This window comes from Gavialis gangeticus, unplaced genomic scaffold (assembly GCF_001723915.1).
Source record: "Gavialis gangeticus isolate Ggan-Ray unplaced genomic scaffold, GavGan_comp1, whole genome shotgun sequence".
In the NCBI taxonomy this organism is placed as follows: Eukaryota; Metazoa; Chordata; order Crocodylia; family Gavialidae; genus Gavialis; species Gavialis gangeticus.
Window position 1 is genome coordinate 12438340 of NW_017729008.1, and position 17992 is coordinate 12456331.

The following is a 17992-nucleotide window of genomic DNA, read 5'->3' on the forward strand; positions in this document are numbered from 1 at the left end:
CAGTTCTGAGCACTGCACTTCAAGAGGGATGTGGACAACATGGAGAGGGTCCAGAGGAGGGCCACTCGCATGATCAGGGGGCAGCAGGCAGGCCCTATGAGGAGAGGCTACAGGACCTGAACCTGATCCACAAGAGAAGGCTGAGGGGGGATCTAGTGACCTGTTACAAACTTGTCAGAGGGGATCAGCAGGCATTGGGGGAGTCCCTGTTCCCCCAAGCACTACCAGGAGTGACAAGAAATAACAGTCACAAGCTGGCATAGGGTAGATTCAGACTGGATATCAGGAGGCACTACTTCACTGTCAGGGCAGCTAGGATCTGGAACCAACTTCCAAGTGAAGTGGTGCTGGCTCCTACCCTGGGGGTCTTTAAGAGGAGGCTAGACGAACATCTTGCTGGGGTTGTTTGACCCCAGTACTTTTTCCTGCCATGGCAGGGCGTCGGACTTGATCTGCTCAGGTCCCTCCTGACCCTACCAACTATGAAACTATGAAAATCAGGCACAAGTGAAGATGCTTAACTACTAGATGGGAATGGGGAAGCAGAAAAGAAACTGAAGCTGTACCAAAGGAAGTGGTGGCTTCTCCAGCTCTTGATGTTGATACATCAAGACTGGATGTTTTTCTGGAAAATATGCTTAGTCAAACGCAATTAATGGGTTTCACACGGGGTAAGCTGGTAACATTTAATGGCCTGTGACAGACAACTGATCAGACCTAAAGCCAGAACAGATCATTAGGTCACCTAATGCTTGAGTGTTAATCACACTGTGACTGTTCTCACATTCACGGTGGCATTAACTCTGCAGCAAAGATAAAGCAATACAACCACATTAACTCAGGCTGCATTCATACATTCAAATAACCTGGGAGAATTCTACAAGGTTTGTAGCAGAAAAACTTACCCAGAACCACATGTGCAGATATTTGAATGCTGAGGTCCTGAAGAGTGAAGAACTTGCAGTGCTGACACTACATAGCTGGGGTGCGGAGAAGGGGAGCGATCAGGGAGCTGTGCACACACCTCAGTATGCTCTGCAGGCTCCTTTAGTATGGCAACAGATGACAGCAGTGCCTAGGGCAGCCCTGACTAGCTAACCCAGATAGCCCATTGTCAGCCTGTGTTGTCGGCACATACTGACATTCACTCTCCCAGGAGAATCTCTCCTGGAAATGATTTAACTCAGGTTGTGCCCAGATTATTTTTCACCTGGAGTGGCCATTTTTAGCCTGGGAGAAAAAGCCTGAACATCTGTGCACTCGTAGTTTCTCCTGAGAGCGCAGCAACTCTCCCAGGAGAAAATGAATGTCTGTACAAGGCCTCAGTCACTGTCATATATTAAACATGTATAACATGTAGACAGACACCAATTCTAACCAAAATACTAATTAGTATTAGATTTCCATCAGCTTCCTTGAACCTACAGATTGAGTGCATACTGTTATAGATTGGACCTTATAATAAAAATTCACCCTTAATGTGGTAAATCCCAATACAGCCAATTTCTTTAAATCAGATTCATTCCTTAAAAAGAGTTCCTTAGAGGCTTCTAATACTTTTAATAAGAGTTCCAAAACCCATTAGGCAAAGCTTGTGACTCCAGAGAATGAGGGTCCACAAAAATAATCTGATGACAAAATAAAAAGTTTAAAGCAACAAAAGTATCAGGAATAAAAAATTAGTAAAACACCTGAACAACCTGACAGCAGATGTTCTTGTGTTATGAAAAAGTCTGAATACACTTTTGTTGATTTTGATTTAAGCTTTTTAAATTAAACAGCAAATTCCAAGAGAGAGAAAAGTAATTACATGTGCCAAGATAGACTCAAATACCAAAACAATGTGTTCTTCCAGTCACTTTAAATATCTGATACTCAACATCTAAGAAGTTTATTAGACATGCTACCTAAAGTTAGTACCTCAAACCTTGTGTTTTAGTTGTCTATGTCACTGATCCCAAAAAAAAGAGCAAAGGGTATGTTGAACAAGTGTTTACTTTCAAATTTATTCTTATGAATTATGTTTATTTTTGAAAACAGGACAGTGATACAGCTATCTACAAGAAGATTAAATGAGTTACCATATTTACTCGAATCTAAAATGACCACGAATTCAAAATGATCCCCCCAATAATTACAGCCTATATTTGGAAAATTCAAAAATTTGTTATAATTAGAATCTAATTATTAGAGGGTTGGCTTGAATTTACCTCCCTCACTGCTACAGGAGGGATGATGCAAAGGGGCAGGCAGTGTGGGGAGATCAAGCAGTGTGTCCCTTGCTTATATCTACCCTTCTGCTACCTCTACCCCCACTGCAGCTCCAGGTCCCCCCTTCCTCATCTGCTTCCCCTCTTCCCACCTCCCCAGCCTTTGGTCCCTGCTCTCCGCCAAGCCTCTGCTCCCTGCTTTGCCCCCCACCTTACCTTTGCTCCATGCCATCAGGCTCTATTCCAATTCTAGCCTAAAGCACTGAGTACAGCCCCAGCCAATCCCCTATAGCAGTTGTGCACCACCACTATGGGGCTGGGCTGAGACTATGCTTGGTGCCCCAGGCTGAAGCATGCATAGAACCTGCTAGTGCAGAGCAAGAGCACAGAGGAGGGAGAGGGGCAGGCGAGGGAGCAAAGATGGCATGCGAGGAGGAAAGTGAGGGGGAAGGCTGCAGTGGGGAAATGGCATTGTGCAGTGGCAGCAGTGAGGGGGCAGGGAACAACTGCAGCTATGACCCCAATCCCAGGGAGGGGTAGAGCCAGAGCTGAAGCAGCTGCCTCCCTTACCACTGCCCTTGTACTCAATTTTAAGATGAGGGGCTTCCCCCACCCCCGTGTTCCTCATCTTGGAATCAAGTAAATATGGTACTACTTGGCAAACAATAAAACAGACAGAAAGACAGAAAGAAAGATGGCCATATTTCAAAATGGTACCACTCAAGATTTTTAACAAGTCCACAAACTGGTTAACAGGTTGGAAGGACTAACAGGTTGCACAATGTTTTACTGAGTATCTATTAAGAAGCATCTATTTAATTTGGGACAGGCATGACAAGGTTCCCTGCTTATTATCAATTTTTTTTAATTGAAAAAGTATTTCATTTTAAGAGACTTGTTAGGTTTTGTCCTCTTGCACCTGAATTTAATGGAAATCAACTGCATTTTAGAGCTCTGTCCAAGATAAGTGATAATTTTCTACTTAAGATGACTGCCAGATTTAAGAAAATTAATCAAACCTATTATATTTCTGACAGAGATTCTTTTTTCTTCTCTTACAAAAAAAGAGATGTGTTATTAGATATTGCACAGTCAACAGCAGAAATTACAGTCCCTTATTAGATATGCTAATAGAAAAAATTCAAGGAACTGGTATATTTTAACACTATAAAAAATAGTATACTCAATAACAAACCTGTTCATAGCAGATGCATTAAAATACTCATTAGAACAGCTAATAAGTTACCTTTTAAGCTAAAACTGTGAATAAAGTGAGGTAACAGTCCCAACACCTTAAAAATTAAGCTAATACCAACTTAAAGTGAAATCCATATACAAAGAAGCATCTACAATGTGTTTCTTTTAGCCCTAATTTTATTAAAAACATTTCTAGTACTCATACTTCAAAAAAGTTTTGAGTTCTTCTTAAACAGTATTTCAATGTATGACAACAGTTTGAATTGTTTCTTAACAGAAGGCCACAAATGTATGTGTAGAACATCACACGCACATCTGTATATCCTTAAGGATCCAGGGGGCATTTCAGGGGGATTAATTTGCAATTGCTCTTACCAACCACTTCAGTTAGTAGCAGTTCTTCTATCACTCTCAAGTTAGGCTTCATTCTTAGAAGTCAGCAACCAGTCAGAACATGTTTTAGGGGTTTGGTTGTGCTAAGATTCATTCCAGCTAGTCACTTTGTGACAGAAATGATCTGTAGCATGTATGAGCCTCACATCTTTCAATCTCATCCCACAGCACACCAGTACTAAGTTTACACACTGTAGCAGTGGTGCCAATTCAGCGGGACCTGATGAATTTCATTCTAGGGTACTGAAGGAACTGGCAGAGGGGATCCTGGAACCCTTGGTAATAAATTCTAATAATACATACCACATCACAGGAGACAAGTGCAGTACTAGAGGCCTAGAAAATGGTCAATGTAGTACCCCTCTTTAAAAAACACAAAGAGAAGAATCCATGGAATTAATTAGAGTCTGCTTAACCTGACCTCAGTGACTGGGAAGTTAAAAAAACATACAGTAAGAAAGTTCATTTGCAAGCATCTGCCAAAAAAAAAAAAAAGGCTAAATCAGGAGCAGACAGCTTGGATGTCAAGAATAAATCATACCAAACAAATCTGATCTCTTTCTTTGACAAAGTACTATATACATTTGATCCTAAGACAAGTTCTCCCCCCTCCCAATTTGCCATGGGGGAAAAGGCTCATCTTAGAATCGAGTGCAAGGGCAGTGGGGGTGGAGGGTAGGCAGCTGCTGTGGTTTAGGCTCCAGCCCCTACCTGAGGTCAGGGCCACAGCTGCAATTGATGCCTGAACCCCTGCACCCCTGCTGCACTCTCATCTCCCATCTCCCCCCACCACACATCCTCTGCCCCCCTGCCTGACCCTCTCCCTCCCTATCTTACTCTTGCTCCATGCTGGTAGGCTCTGTAATGCTGCAGCCTGGGGCACAGGGCACAACCCCAGGCTAGTATGGGGACAGAGCCTACTGGCACAGACCAAAGCTGCAGGGAAGGAATAGAGGCTGGTGTGGGGGGAAGTAGGCAGGGCGCAGGGGTGGCAGAGAGGTGGGCAAAAGTAGGGGATAAGCTTGACCTTCCCACACCATCTGCTGCCTCACTGCCTTGTTAAGCTTTGGGCTTTGCTGGTTGTCACATGGGGCCAGGAATTAATTTTCTCCCCTCCTGTTCCTATGAGTGTCAGGAATTTTCTTCACCTCTCTCAAAAGAACTGAATGTTGGCTCCAGCCAATGGTGTGGATTTTGATTAAGGTAAACCAATAATCCTCCTGAGACTAAAAGCCAGAGGCTCCTGGTTAGAGAGTGTTGCCCCACTGCCCAGGGTCCACCTGACTGCTGCCTTTGGGATCAAGAAGGAATCTTATCCCACAGTCAGATTAGATGGACTGTGGGGGGGGGGTTACCTCCTCTATAGCAGGGGGCGTAGCCCTCTTCCTTGTATTTCTCAAACAGTCTCTGTAGCAGCAGAATTACTGACAGTGCCTTCATCTCCCTGCTTTATCTGTGGCAGGCTAAGGTGTTCCTGGTGCTCTTTAGTATTGTATCCAGTACCTGTATGACAGGGTTTTTTGGGTAGTTTTACGAATAGGTTAGATCATCACTTAGACGAGATGGTCCGAGGATAAGGAGGATCTTGCCTCAGGCAAGGGATTGGACTAGATGACCTCATAAAGTCCCTTCCAGAATTACTTTTCTATGCTTCTATGAAACCAACAAGTGCCACATGATATAGAGCACTGGAATTGGAAAAGTCACAACTATGTAGGACCACAGTCATGAGGAGTGCCATTTCTGTAGAGAACTCCAACTTGCATTAGTTACAAGCCAATAGATAGCATGGTATTCTGAAGAGTAATATCAGAGCAGCTGCACTGTGGCACAGTGATTAAGAAGCAGGATATTTCTATCTGGGGCAAAATAATCAACTTACTTCATACATGCACCCCTAATTAGGGGGGCTGATCTGGGGAGGAGAAGATGTGTGTTGTGAGACAATACTGTAGTAAGAGGCACATACTAAACTTCATACACCTCTTCTAAAAAGAACTGAATCTCAACAGACATTTATGCAATATATATAGCCAGTTAAAGAGACCACTGGGTCTATTTGTAATGGTGCCATCTGGTGACTCTCAATAATATTTGCATTTGTGACATAGCAAGTAAAGCTTAGAAGGTCTTGTATTTCAAATCAAACATTAAACCTATGTAGAGTTAAGCAAAGATCATGAAAAATGAATTCAGTAATCTCTGCTGCTCTCACAAACAGGTTAGCATACCTAAAAGAGCCCTATGAAAAGAAAATGTCATCTTGAAGAGGTAACATCCAAAAGTTTGGATAACGGAGGAAAGGAATCTTATTTTGCTGGAGTACAGTTATAAAGATGGGAGATACTTTCATATGCTTTTGTGAGAAGACGGGCATGGAGGAATCTCTTATTTTGTTCATGGCTTCAGCTAGCAAAGGAACTGGAAGATCGAAAATCGGGCTAGAAAGCTAGCAATAAAGATTAGGCAGAAATTTTCAACCAGAATGCCACGGCAAACCATGGTGCTGCAGCGTGTTAGCACAGCTAGGTGAGCAAACTCATATACAAGATTCACAGGACAGACTCAGAGATTTCAAATAGGAATCCATCGTGTCAAAACCATTCTGTTGAAAAGAACTCAGAAAGCCCACAATAGGTCAGAATTGTTCTATTACATTTTTCTTTAGTAAAAAAACAAGAGAAAGCTAAGAACTGGCATTTTCTGAGGGGTGCCTCTAGTCTAACATAAGATGTGCCAAGTCGGAAAAAGACTGACAACCACTGACCTAGTGTTTATGCTTTTTCTTACTCAAAAAACAAAATAGCTCTAAACTGACCATAGCTTCTCAGTGATTTTTAGTGACATTCACATGACAGTAAATAAGCAACATACTTAAACAGTCACAGCTGTGAAGCCTGCAGCCATTCAACTTTGCCAAACAACATTTTGAAGTGCAGACAGGAGGGAAGTACAGAGAAGAGAGAAGAAGAGAGGGATTTATTATAAAAATATTAAAAAGCAAAAAAGATGAAAGTGCAAAAATGTGTAGCCCTCCCAGGGACTGAGCATGAAACACTTACCGGCAACAAAAATATCATCAAAGACTGAACACCCCTCCCTACCCACCAACACCCTTCATTGGGTTACATAACTAATACTAGCTATCCATCTTCCACCTTGCATGGTGTACCCTCAGTGACCAAGTGTGACAAACTGGTCCAGATTTTGTTGCAAGCTGTCCAAACTCAAATGACCTAACCACAGCCAGACCAAGAAGCAGAAAAGTTGGTGTGTGTTGTTGGAGTCAGCCTCTGTAAACCAATTTCTGTTGCTTTTCCAGGTCATCATTTTGGCCAGGCCCACAAGGAAACTGGCCAGATAGATCAAACTCCCTTTAGCTTCTCAGTATGGGACAGAGAAAATTTATGTGGTCTTGGAGAAGTCCACGTCCAGCATGCCAAAGACAGTGCCGAGGGCACCAAAAAATGACCACAGCCACAGGCAATCCCAGAAGGCGCAGAAAAAGAGAGTCTCCTCCACCTCCTCCTCATTGAAAGAGCAGGGTCTAAGTGGCATACAAGGGTGGCCATGGCCATGGCCCCATGCAGCAACTACCACTGGAGATTGCTTGTTCTCTCGGCAACGGGCAGGTTGTACAGGGTGCAGCAGGCTGGGTGATTGCTCTGTTACTGCCAGTAGGCACCACCCCTAGGTTATAGTCAGAGTCATAGAGTCAATGGACCAGAAAGGACCTGTAAGATCATCAAGTCCAGTCCCCTGCCATAGGCAGGAGGTTAAACTAGCTCAATGAGGTGCTTATCCAGCCTCCTCTTGAACACCTCTCCAAGGATGGCAACTGCACCACCTCTGCCAGGAGTGTGTTCCAGGTTCTAGTTACCCTGATGGAGAAGAAGTTCTTCCTTATGTCTAGCCTAAATCTTCCCTCTATCAGTTTGTGACCATCGTCCTCCCAAGGGTGCCTTCCTGAAGAGTTGCACCTTCAGATCCTGGTGTTCCCCCCTGACATATTTGTAGGTGGCTATCAAGTCACCTCACACCCTCTCAAATTTATCCACATCCTTCTTGAAGTGCGGCACCCAAAACTGGACGCAGTACTCCAGTTGCAACCTGATCAATGCTGAGGATAGAGGAAGAAGCACCTTCTTGGATCTGTTGGCAACACATTGGCTGATGAATGCCAGAGGTCTATTTGCCCTGCTGATGACTTCATTGCACTGTTGGTTCATATTCATCTTCTGGTCAATTGTGACCCCCTGGTACCTTTCAGATGCTGTACCACCCAGTGGGCAGCTGCCTATCCTATATTTGTGGTGAAGATTCTTCCTACCTGGCACTTTTCCCTGTTGAACCTCATCTGATTCTGATCAACCCATAGAACCAGTCTGTCAAGGTCATCCTGGATATTTACCCTATCCTCTGGTGTGCCCGCATTTCCCCACAGCTTGGTATCATCTGCAAGCTTAGTCATACAGCATTCCATCCCCTCATCCAAGTGTTAAAAACACAGGTCCAAGCACAGATCCCTGTGGGACACCATTGGAGACAGTCCTCCAGGATGAGGCTGTCCCATCAGTTACAACTCTCTGGGACTGGCCTCTAAGCCAGTTATCCACACACCTCACCGTAGGCTGGTCCAGGCCAGTACCCTCCAGTTTGACTGAGAGAATTTCATGGGAGACAGACTCAAAGGCCTTACCAAAATCTAAATAAATGACATCTACCTCATCACCATTGTCCAGCTGGTTAGTTACCTGGTCATAAAAGGACACCAGGTTTGTCAGGCATGATCTACCCTCCACAAAGTCATGCTGGTTGTTTTGAAATACCCCACCAGTTACAAGCTTGTGATTGATGGCCTCTTTAACAATTTTTTCAAACATTTTTCCAAGGACCAAAGTCAAACTAACCGGTTTGTAGTTTGCAGGGTCATCCCTCCTCCCTTTGTTAAAGACTGGCACCACATTGGCCCTCTTCCAGTTGCCCAGGACCACCCCTGAGTTCCACGACTCTTCGAATATACCTTCACTAAGGGCCCTGCTATGAGTTCAGCCAGTTCTACCAGGACTCTTGGATGTAGGTCATCTGGCCCTGTAGGTTGCATCAGGGCAGACAGTGAGGACACAGACATGATGCACTTTGACTGTCCACAGGTATATTGCTTTTCCCAACAAGATCTTGAAACAGATCCCACCACTTCTCATTTGTCACAGTGAGGGACAGCAGCCTACCAGACCCACCACTCTCACCACTTTTGGAGAAAAGTGAGGGGGGAGCGGCAGTCTGGCAATCTGCCATGGGGGAGGACTCATCACGTATAGAAGTAGTCCTCCAGGGCACCAGGGGTTCCTGCCAAGAGCCAGGCAGACCAGGCTTAGTTGAGGAGGTGGGTCAGGTTGATGATGTGTGACCAGACCAAGGAAGAAAGGAGGTTTCCAAAGGTGAGGCTCAGTGCCCTTTGCTGCAAAGCCAAGTTATGGACCAAGGGCACCTGCAGCAACTCTAGAAAATGCAAGCACCTGCCCTGGGTCCTCAGTCAGAGGTAGACCTGCCAAGCCCAGCCAAGGCTGAGACAGAGGATGGAAAGGCATCTCAGCTGAGACAATTAGGATCCAAGACGGAAAGCTCTTGATTGAGGCTGAGGTCCCTGAACTGACATACAAAAAGCTAGCAGTCGCCAGGGAAAATGTTGACTAGCAAAAAGCAAGCACTGAAGGACTTGTAAGTAGAAGGCAGTCACCCTGCTCACCAGGTGTTGACTACCCACATTGGCGCACAGAGAGGACAGCCTGCTGGATCCAGTGGTCCCTTCCAGCAGACTATAAGGAGCTTCTGGAGCCTTTTGAACATGATCATTGGTGGGTCCAGGATGGCACATCTGTAGTTGCACCTCAACCTCTTCACTGAGGCCTTCCCAGCTCTTCACTATAAGCCAATGAGCCTAGAAAAATGCCCAGGGCTTTGAAACAATTGTGGCCCCAGGACAGGCCTCTAGACAGGTTTGTGGGCTGAGCACCAGCCCAGGTGCCCAAGATAAATTGGTTGCTTTTGACCCAGCTGGTACAGACTGAGGCAGTGTGCTCACAGGTTCACTGACCCACTGTCAGACACTGGACGTCCCCCTCAGAGCTCATAAAAACAGTCATGTCATCAGCATATGCAGTTACCTTAACTGGGGACCAGTGCCTGGAGCTGCAGCTGATGACAGGGCCAGGCCTGTCAAGTGCCACAGCAGCACATGGAGCAGTGGTTCAATGGTTAGGATGCAGAGCAGGAATGGGCAAAAATCTGGCCTGCAGGCAGGATATGGTCTAGGGAGGATTCCATTTCCCAGAAGCCCGTGTGGCAGAGGTTCTTTCTGGCTGCCACCACCAGCCCCAGCCCCACTGCCCAGGCACCCTGGCCCGTCCACCCTGCACCCAATTCTAGGAGCGGGAACCACGCAGGCAGGACACACAGCTAGGCAGCTGGGATGAGGCTGCAGTGAGGAGCAGGGCCAGGGAGACCGGGATCTCAGGGCAGTGGCAGTGCAGTGCCAGGGCAAGGACAGAACCATGATCCACTACCCACATGCCCCTGTGACAAGCACAAGTTCTGCAGGCAGGAGTAGGCAGAGAGTGGATCATGGCTTTGCCCCAGCCCCAGTCCCATGCCGTCACCACCCAAAGATCCCAATCTCCACACCCACCCCTCATCCTCAAAGCATCAAAAACTACAAAAACTACAGAAAGAGGACAGGAAAAGCTAAGGGCACCACCAAGCTCGTGAGCCCATCTAAATGCAAGACATTTGTCAAGTCAAAAATGCCCAAATAATCCTAGAGAGCAGACAACACAGAGGAAGACAAAATCCCCCAATTGTCCTCATGGATGTGACCTGGCAAAAATCTTTGACTCCAGTTGTAGAAACAAATAAGTTATTAAAGCATAACAGGAGATTTGCAAAGCTATGAGTAAATAAATCCAATTATATTTCAAAATTATTTTAAGTGTTAAGGGGAAAAATAAGTTCATTTTTGAAAGCGAGTCCTTCATTAAAAAAAACAATTTCCCTGTTCCCGATGTTACTTATATTTTCGAAAACATTTACTTAATGAGAGGCTAAATTAGAGTGACGGATACAGCACGATATAAGAAGAGTTAGTAAGTGAGACAAAATTAAAAATATTCAGAGGCTGAATGCCAAGAAAGACTCTTGACAGTGAGATATTTGCAGACAGTTGTTTGCACACAATAAGATCTAGAAGCCTTTGAAAGCGCTAGAAAAAGCAGCATAAGGAATAATTCTCCATCACTTGGACTTTTTAAATCAAGCACGGACATCTTTCTGCAAAGTATATTAAGGCTCAACAAGAAATCACATGCTTGTGTGAGAAGTTACTGAGTGCAGCCTCATTACCTGTATTACACAGAAGGGCAGATAATGATTAGGAATGATCCCTTGTGGCCTCAAATTCTATAAATTCGATATTGGTCACTAGGGGATTGGTCATCTAATCTAAGAAATGAAGATAGGGAAATGAACATCAATTCTGTTGTCAGCTGTTATCTTAAACCAAAGCACGGGACCCTATTACAGTTATTTCTAGGCAGCAAAAAATTGAACCCCAAGATATCTTGGTCCCCAAGACAGATGCCATCAATTCTATAGGAAGCAGTTTCTGTTTACCTTCCTGAACATACTCGGTAGGGCTTAATCTAAAGAGACAAAGACACATTATGCAATTCCAAAAATTTTACTTCTTCCATATAACCAATTTAACAGTCCAGTCCAATTTAACACCACACCATAAAAAAGCTGTTTGGAATATAGTCAGGACTGGAAATGTCACATCAAACTAACTAAAAACAGCACATTCCAGGCTCATGGAAGCAGCACGTATCTGATAACACGCCTCGAGTCCCCAGGCCCACAAAAGGGCTAAAGCAACCTTTCGACACTTAAGGCACTCACCATTTGCCTGGTCCAGGGTCCTCAAACAGGGTGTTTTTCTATCTTCCCGGAGACACTTGATTAAGGTGTCAGAGCATGCCACATACATGACAGCAGGACTCAGCTTCACACAAAAACCACAGCAACCACAACCAAATTTCATTCAAACACACAACCTGAAGAGAAGGACTGACTGAATAAAGAAGTCCAAGGTTTAGAGATCAGAAACCTAGTAACATGTACCCCAACCTCTTCACAGAACAGACGAGTGCCCCGATATCTAGACTCCGTCACAGAATCATAGAAAATCAGGGGTGGAAGGGACCTCAGGACTTCCTCCTCTTGCAGGTCATGTGTTCACACTCTCTCACCCCCTAATCCTTGAAATCTTTTTTGCCCCCCCAAAAAAGCCATAATTTCCAGAATAGGGGCTGAAGAGAGCACCCATCTTAGATGCTCTCTTGGATGTTTCAGGAAGTGCTTTAAAATATGTTCCTCAAATTTTAATTATTTTAAATATTTCTTCAGATTGAACATCTGTACCCTTCCTCTTTGGAGTGCTAAACAGCTAATCACCTGGCCTCAAGTGTCTTCACTGATATGACCCCATTTTGAAGTGGATATCTCACTGCATGCACCGTGCAGTGCGCTCGGGCTGCAGATTCCACTCTGGAGCCACGCACTTACTGCAATGGGAAGCAGGGCCATACCCACGTCCCTTTGTAGATCCAGTCCTGATTATTCTTCCTCAGTTCTATTTAAATTGAAAATATTAACCTCCTCATCCAAGCAAGCAAAAAAGAAATATGTACCATTGCTCCACATATTTCAGTTTAGACTCTACACAGAATCAACCTGAAAGACATCTAAACTAGAGAAAGAAGCCCGAAAAGCTAACAAGTGGAAACACATTTAGTTAAGCGAGCCTGTTGTAAGTAACTGTTTCCCCAACGCTTACAGGCAAAGCACTGGAGCGTGAATCCAGTACTAGGACTTGAAAAGCTGAAGATGAAGCAGTCTTCTGCTGCATCACCAGAGTTCTTTTTTGTTTGATACTTACTCCTTTTATATCCAGCTGAATTTGCTCTCTGATCTGCCAGAGCTTGAATGCTTTCAGAAAAGCAATTTTTAGCCCAATGTTTTCAAAATTTCTCTGACAACATATCAGGTGGGTCATATTAATACTTACCAGAAACAACTCATTTTGAGTATTTAATAGTCAGTCAATTATTCAAAATTTGATTCACTGTATTTTACTGACTTCATTTCAAGTATTGGTACTTAACTCTAGTACATAAACAGTTGTCTGAAGCATTTTTAAAAAATGAGAGCTTTTCCTTCTAAGAAAATTGGGAACTTAGATCATCATTCAAAAGATATAACAGTTATATAGCTTACTAAATGATTACAATTAAAAGGAAAATAAAAATACTGTGGCACTTAAATTATATTTCAAGAGATGAGAATTCAATATGTTCAAATGAATGAGATCAGTTACATTTTTATAAATAGGGAAATATGAAATATAGCAAGTTTATTATAAAAAAAATCATGATGGCAAGTTAAAAGTTTTCAAAAAAAAGGAATAGCATGTTCTTGTAACAGAAATGTTTATCAGTTGGAAATATATTAGTACATCTTATTGCATTTTATTTGCAACTGGCAAGGGAATGTTTTGGAGTGATGCTTAAGTATGCTCAAACACAAAACAACTTTTTTTAAAATGAAAGGAAAAAATATATAATCCATTAATTTGATGAAGGTTATTACCTTCATAATCTGTGGTTGCTACATCTTATTTTAGCATGCAGTACTTTATATAAAAATTAAGGTATAGAATTTTTATAAAATTATACAACTATCTGTTTGGCATGTACAGAATAAAATTCATAAGAAGTTGCTGTGTGTATATATCTTAAGATCATAGGAAACACCTAGACATCTGAGTTAATTTAAGAAGGCCGTTATAACAGATATGTAGATTTGTGCATCTATCCTTAGACTGACGTTTTTTCCCCCTAGGTTTACCACTGCAAACATTAGGGTCTGTTAAAAAATATCAAAAATTGTTCCAAAACAAGTCCATCCTATTCTAAAAATAATCTGCATTAGCAATTATTCATGTAACTACTAGAGAGACAATAGGCAGAATGTAAAGTAAAACAGGTATTTTAGCTGCAGGGAAAGAAAGATTTTTTCCCAGTAACTCATTGTAATACTACAATGTCTTTTTAAAACACCCAACACTTAACATGTAGAAGGAACTGCTCTTTCTAATGACTTCAGAGAAATTGTAGAGATTTTTTTTGTCTTTTAAAAGACCATTGTCTGACAGCAAAATTGGGCATAGCATGACTTAGTGATGAATTTCATAAGAAAAGGCTATAAACTGTTAAGAAAGTATGTATAAATTTGTAACTAAAATATACCATCTACCAGAAGCATGCAGTATCATGTTTAGCCTTCAGCTTAGCTAAGAAACTAGCGATAGGCACAGTGCAAAACCTATTCTTGAACTTTTATTAAAAAAAATATTAAAAATTCCTCCATCATTTGAATGACAAATTTCGCAGTGAAGATAACCTACAGAGACATCTACATAATTCAGTATTTGAAAATAAAACCAATACTTGTTCATACGCATTTGTACTTCTACAGCAGTTTCACCTGAGGATATCAAGGCACTTCATAAACATGCAAGATATCCCTGTGAGACAGACAATTATAATCACCATTTTAGCAACTGATAATGTACTCATACTACTTAACCTCTGAGCTTCAATTAGCAAGTCAGCGGACAAGCGGGGAACAGATTTAGGAATCCTGACATCTAGTTTTCTCTTCTGACTTACTGAGTCCTACTGGGCAAGCAGCAAGGATTTTTGTGAGTGATAGCTTTTACTGTACCAGCTGAGTGGCTGGGACAGTGAGACACGCTTTCAAATGCAAGGCGTTCTTCATCAGGTCACCTACTAGATAGTATTCCAATAGTCATAAAAACCCAAAGCCCCCTCACTTCCAGGGCATTGCCCACCAAAACTACACTCTCTTTGGTTTGCTCTTCTTCGCCCAGCCCCACACACCTTCCACTCCTGGTTGCCCAGGAAATTAGCTTCAACAAGTGGGGTGGTAACACTCTTGGTCATGCCTGTCACATGGCTTGGTGCATATGGCACTTTCCTAGGAAACAGGAAGCGTAGGTTCAAACCTTTATTTGAAGGAGGCCTTCTGCGCAGCAAGTGTCCTAACCATTAGGTAACTGAGGTAAAGTGTAGGAATGCCATCTTCCTCCTAATCCTCCTGTGTTTGAGACCTCCATGGATACACATGAGAGAGAGGTTCTAAATCCAGATTAAATGGCACAAAATGCCACTTACATAAGCATATTTACCCACTTAAGTGCTACTTACCTATCTAGAGATGGATTTGGATTTAGGCCAAAGTGCTATGGAAGATAAGCAAGTAGTGAATTATTTTGTATATGGGAAAAAAGGCTTGGAAAAGAAGTGTTTAAGTCACTTGGCTAAGGCCACACAGTGAAACTAATCCTTCTTCCCATAAAAATGGTTTCAGGAACACTAGGTCAGGGTCCACTGTGAAGTTTTATGAGGCATAATAAAAGGATCCTAATAATGTCTTACTGAAAACCTTAATCCCTCTCAAAATGTGGCTGTTTTCAAATTACTATTACAGCTTTATATGGATAGCCCACAAGAAATATTTTGAATCATATGTGCCTTTTCTAAAATTAGAAAAATTCTGTATCAATTCATGAAGAAAATAATAAGAGGACAATTTCACAGCATCATCAAGACTTGACTTGCAAAACAAGAAAAAAAGGCTTTATCTTCTGAGCTCAGTATTTGGGTATTATCCAGACAAATTCACAGGGGGATCCCAGTTGCTACTGATGAATACAGTAGTAACAGAAATATAAGGAAGCATTTAATCAGAACGCATGCAAGAGCTAACGCTCAGTTTGGATTATGGAAGCTAATCAATTTTGCTTCTGTTTGAAGTTTGTCCCTAGCTTGTTTCATTTGCTGGCTCTCCTGTGTTAAACCAATACAGCAGCATTTGGTTTATAAATCTGAGAGGTGAAAGTTTTAATCCAAAACAGAAACTGTTTTGATAGTAATAAAACTTTCAATTAACCCAATGTTGACACAAAAATGTTTTTGGAAGCTTGCTTGAAATACAAAACTGGAAAGCTGGACTACAGATCACCTGACAGAATCGCCTTAATTTACAGTGCGCTGTGATAAACAAAAGTCTGCACACTTCCCAGTATTTTAGCTATGCTTCTTTCTTCCACTATTAAAACAAGGTTGTGTGGGGCCTTTAAAAATCTGAACCAAAAGACAAGTTTCAGTGCATGGTAACGAGAGGACAATAAGCCAGAGCTCTCCATCAAGCTGGGTCACAGAATCATAAAAAATTACAGTTGAAAGGACCTCAGGAGGTCATCTAGTCTAACCCCCTGCTCAAAGCAGGAGCATCCCCAACTAGATCCCAGCCAAAGCTTTGTCTAGCCAGGTTTCAAAAACCTCCAAGGATACAGCTTCCACCACCTCTCTGGGTAACCTGGTCCAGTGCTTCACTACCCTCCTAGTGAAAATGTTTTTCCTAATATCTAACCTAAACTTCCCTTGCTGCAATTTGAGACAGTTGCTCCTTGTTCTGTCATCTGCCACCACTGAGAACAGTCCAGCACCATCCTCTTTCAAACCCCCCCTCCCCAGGCAGTTGAAGGCTGCTATTAAGTCCCCTCTCGGTCTCCTCTTCTCTAGGCTAAATAAGCCCAGTTCCCTCAGTCTTTCCTCCTGAAGTCATGTGCCCCAGCACCCTCACCATTACTGTCACCCTCTGCTGCACTCTCTCCAATTTGCCCACATCCTTTCCATAGTAGGGGGTCCAAAACTGAACACAGTACTCCGCATGTTGTCTCCCTAGTGCTGAATAGAAGGGAATAATCACTTCCCTTGACCTACTGGTCACACACGTACAAACACAGCCCAGTATGCCATTAGCCATCTAGGCATACAAGGGCACATTGCTGGCTCATATTCAGTAGGGCTGTGTGAACTTTTGACAGCCATTTTGTTGCAGAGCTGTTTCGGGCTGTTTTGGCATCCGAAACACCAAATCCAAATCGAAACGGAAGGCTCCAAAATGTTTTGGAAGATTTCGGAGCTGGGCTTGCAGGGAAACAAAAACTAAGAAGAGGGAGAGGAAAGAGGGGGGAAGGACTGCTCTGATATTGACATCTAGCTCCTGGTTCGATTCCTCAGCTCTCTGACCATTTCCCCAGCTCTTCCCAGGGACTACGGCCCCCTGATCTGTGCACAGGGTTTCAGCAACCTGCACTGAGCACTGGGAAGACTGCGGTGCTGCTGCTGTCTCCAGCCTGCAGCAGCAGCCTGATGAAACTCAGCACACAGATCAAGGGGCTTGCGCTCCCCAGGAAGTACTGGGGAATCAAACCAGGTGCTGGGGAATCCCTGCCATGAGACCTGGCTCCGCAGGGAGCAGAGATCCACGCTGGGGTCTCCTCCCCGCCCTGTACAGCCCCGGATCTTTGCTCAGGAATCACGGCACGGACCAGCACTACCCTCACACGTGACCTGGCTCCACAGGGACCAGAGATCTATGCTAAGGTCTCCTCGCCGCTGCTGCCCGCCCCGCACAGCCCCAAGTCGCCGGGGCAGCGCGGGATGGGCAGCAGTGGTGAGGAGACCCCTCAGTGAAGATCTCTGCTCCCTGTAGAGCCGAGTCGCACAGCAGGGACCAGCAGGCTTACTCACCTCTCTGCACTGCTTCCCTGCCCTGCAGCCCAGCATGACAAGGATCAGAGATCCATACAGGGGTCTCCTTGCCTGCACGGAGGGCAGCGGCCCTCCTCTCCCCTTCCCCCAGACAAGTCACTCACAGCCTCGTCTTGCTCCCCGCCCTGCAGCCCCACCCGGCTGGGTACAACTTTGCAAAGCTTCCCTTGCAGCCTGTTTGAAACAGATTTGAAGGAGATTTGGCTCCAAAACAGATTCAGCCAAAACGAAACAGAAGAGTGATCCAAAACACCAAAACACTGTCCTCCAAAACCGAATTGAAACACAGCCATTTCACACAGCCCTAATATTTAGCTTATTATACACTGTAACCCCCAGGTCCTTTTCTGCAGAGCTGCTGCCCAGCCAGTCAACCCCAGCCTGTACTGGTGCATGGGACTGTCCCATCCTAAGTGCAGGACTTTGCACTTGTCC

At 43.8% G+C, this 17992-nt stretch overlaps 1 protein-coding gene across 1 annotated transcript in view; it reads right to left on the reverse strand.

Moving 5' to 3' along the window:
* The window catches only part of SLC2A13 (solute carrier family 2 member 13), a 395165-nt gene that overhangs the window by 331002 nt on the left and 46171 nt on the right, over nucleotides 1-17992 (reverse strand). The gene's annotated exons all lie outside the window — the stretch shown is intronic.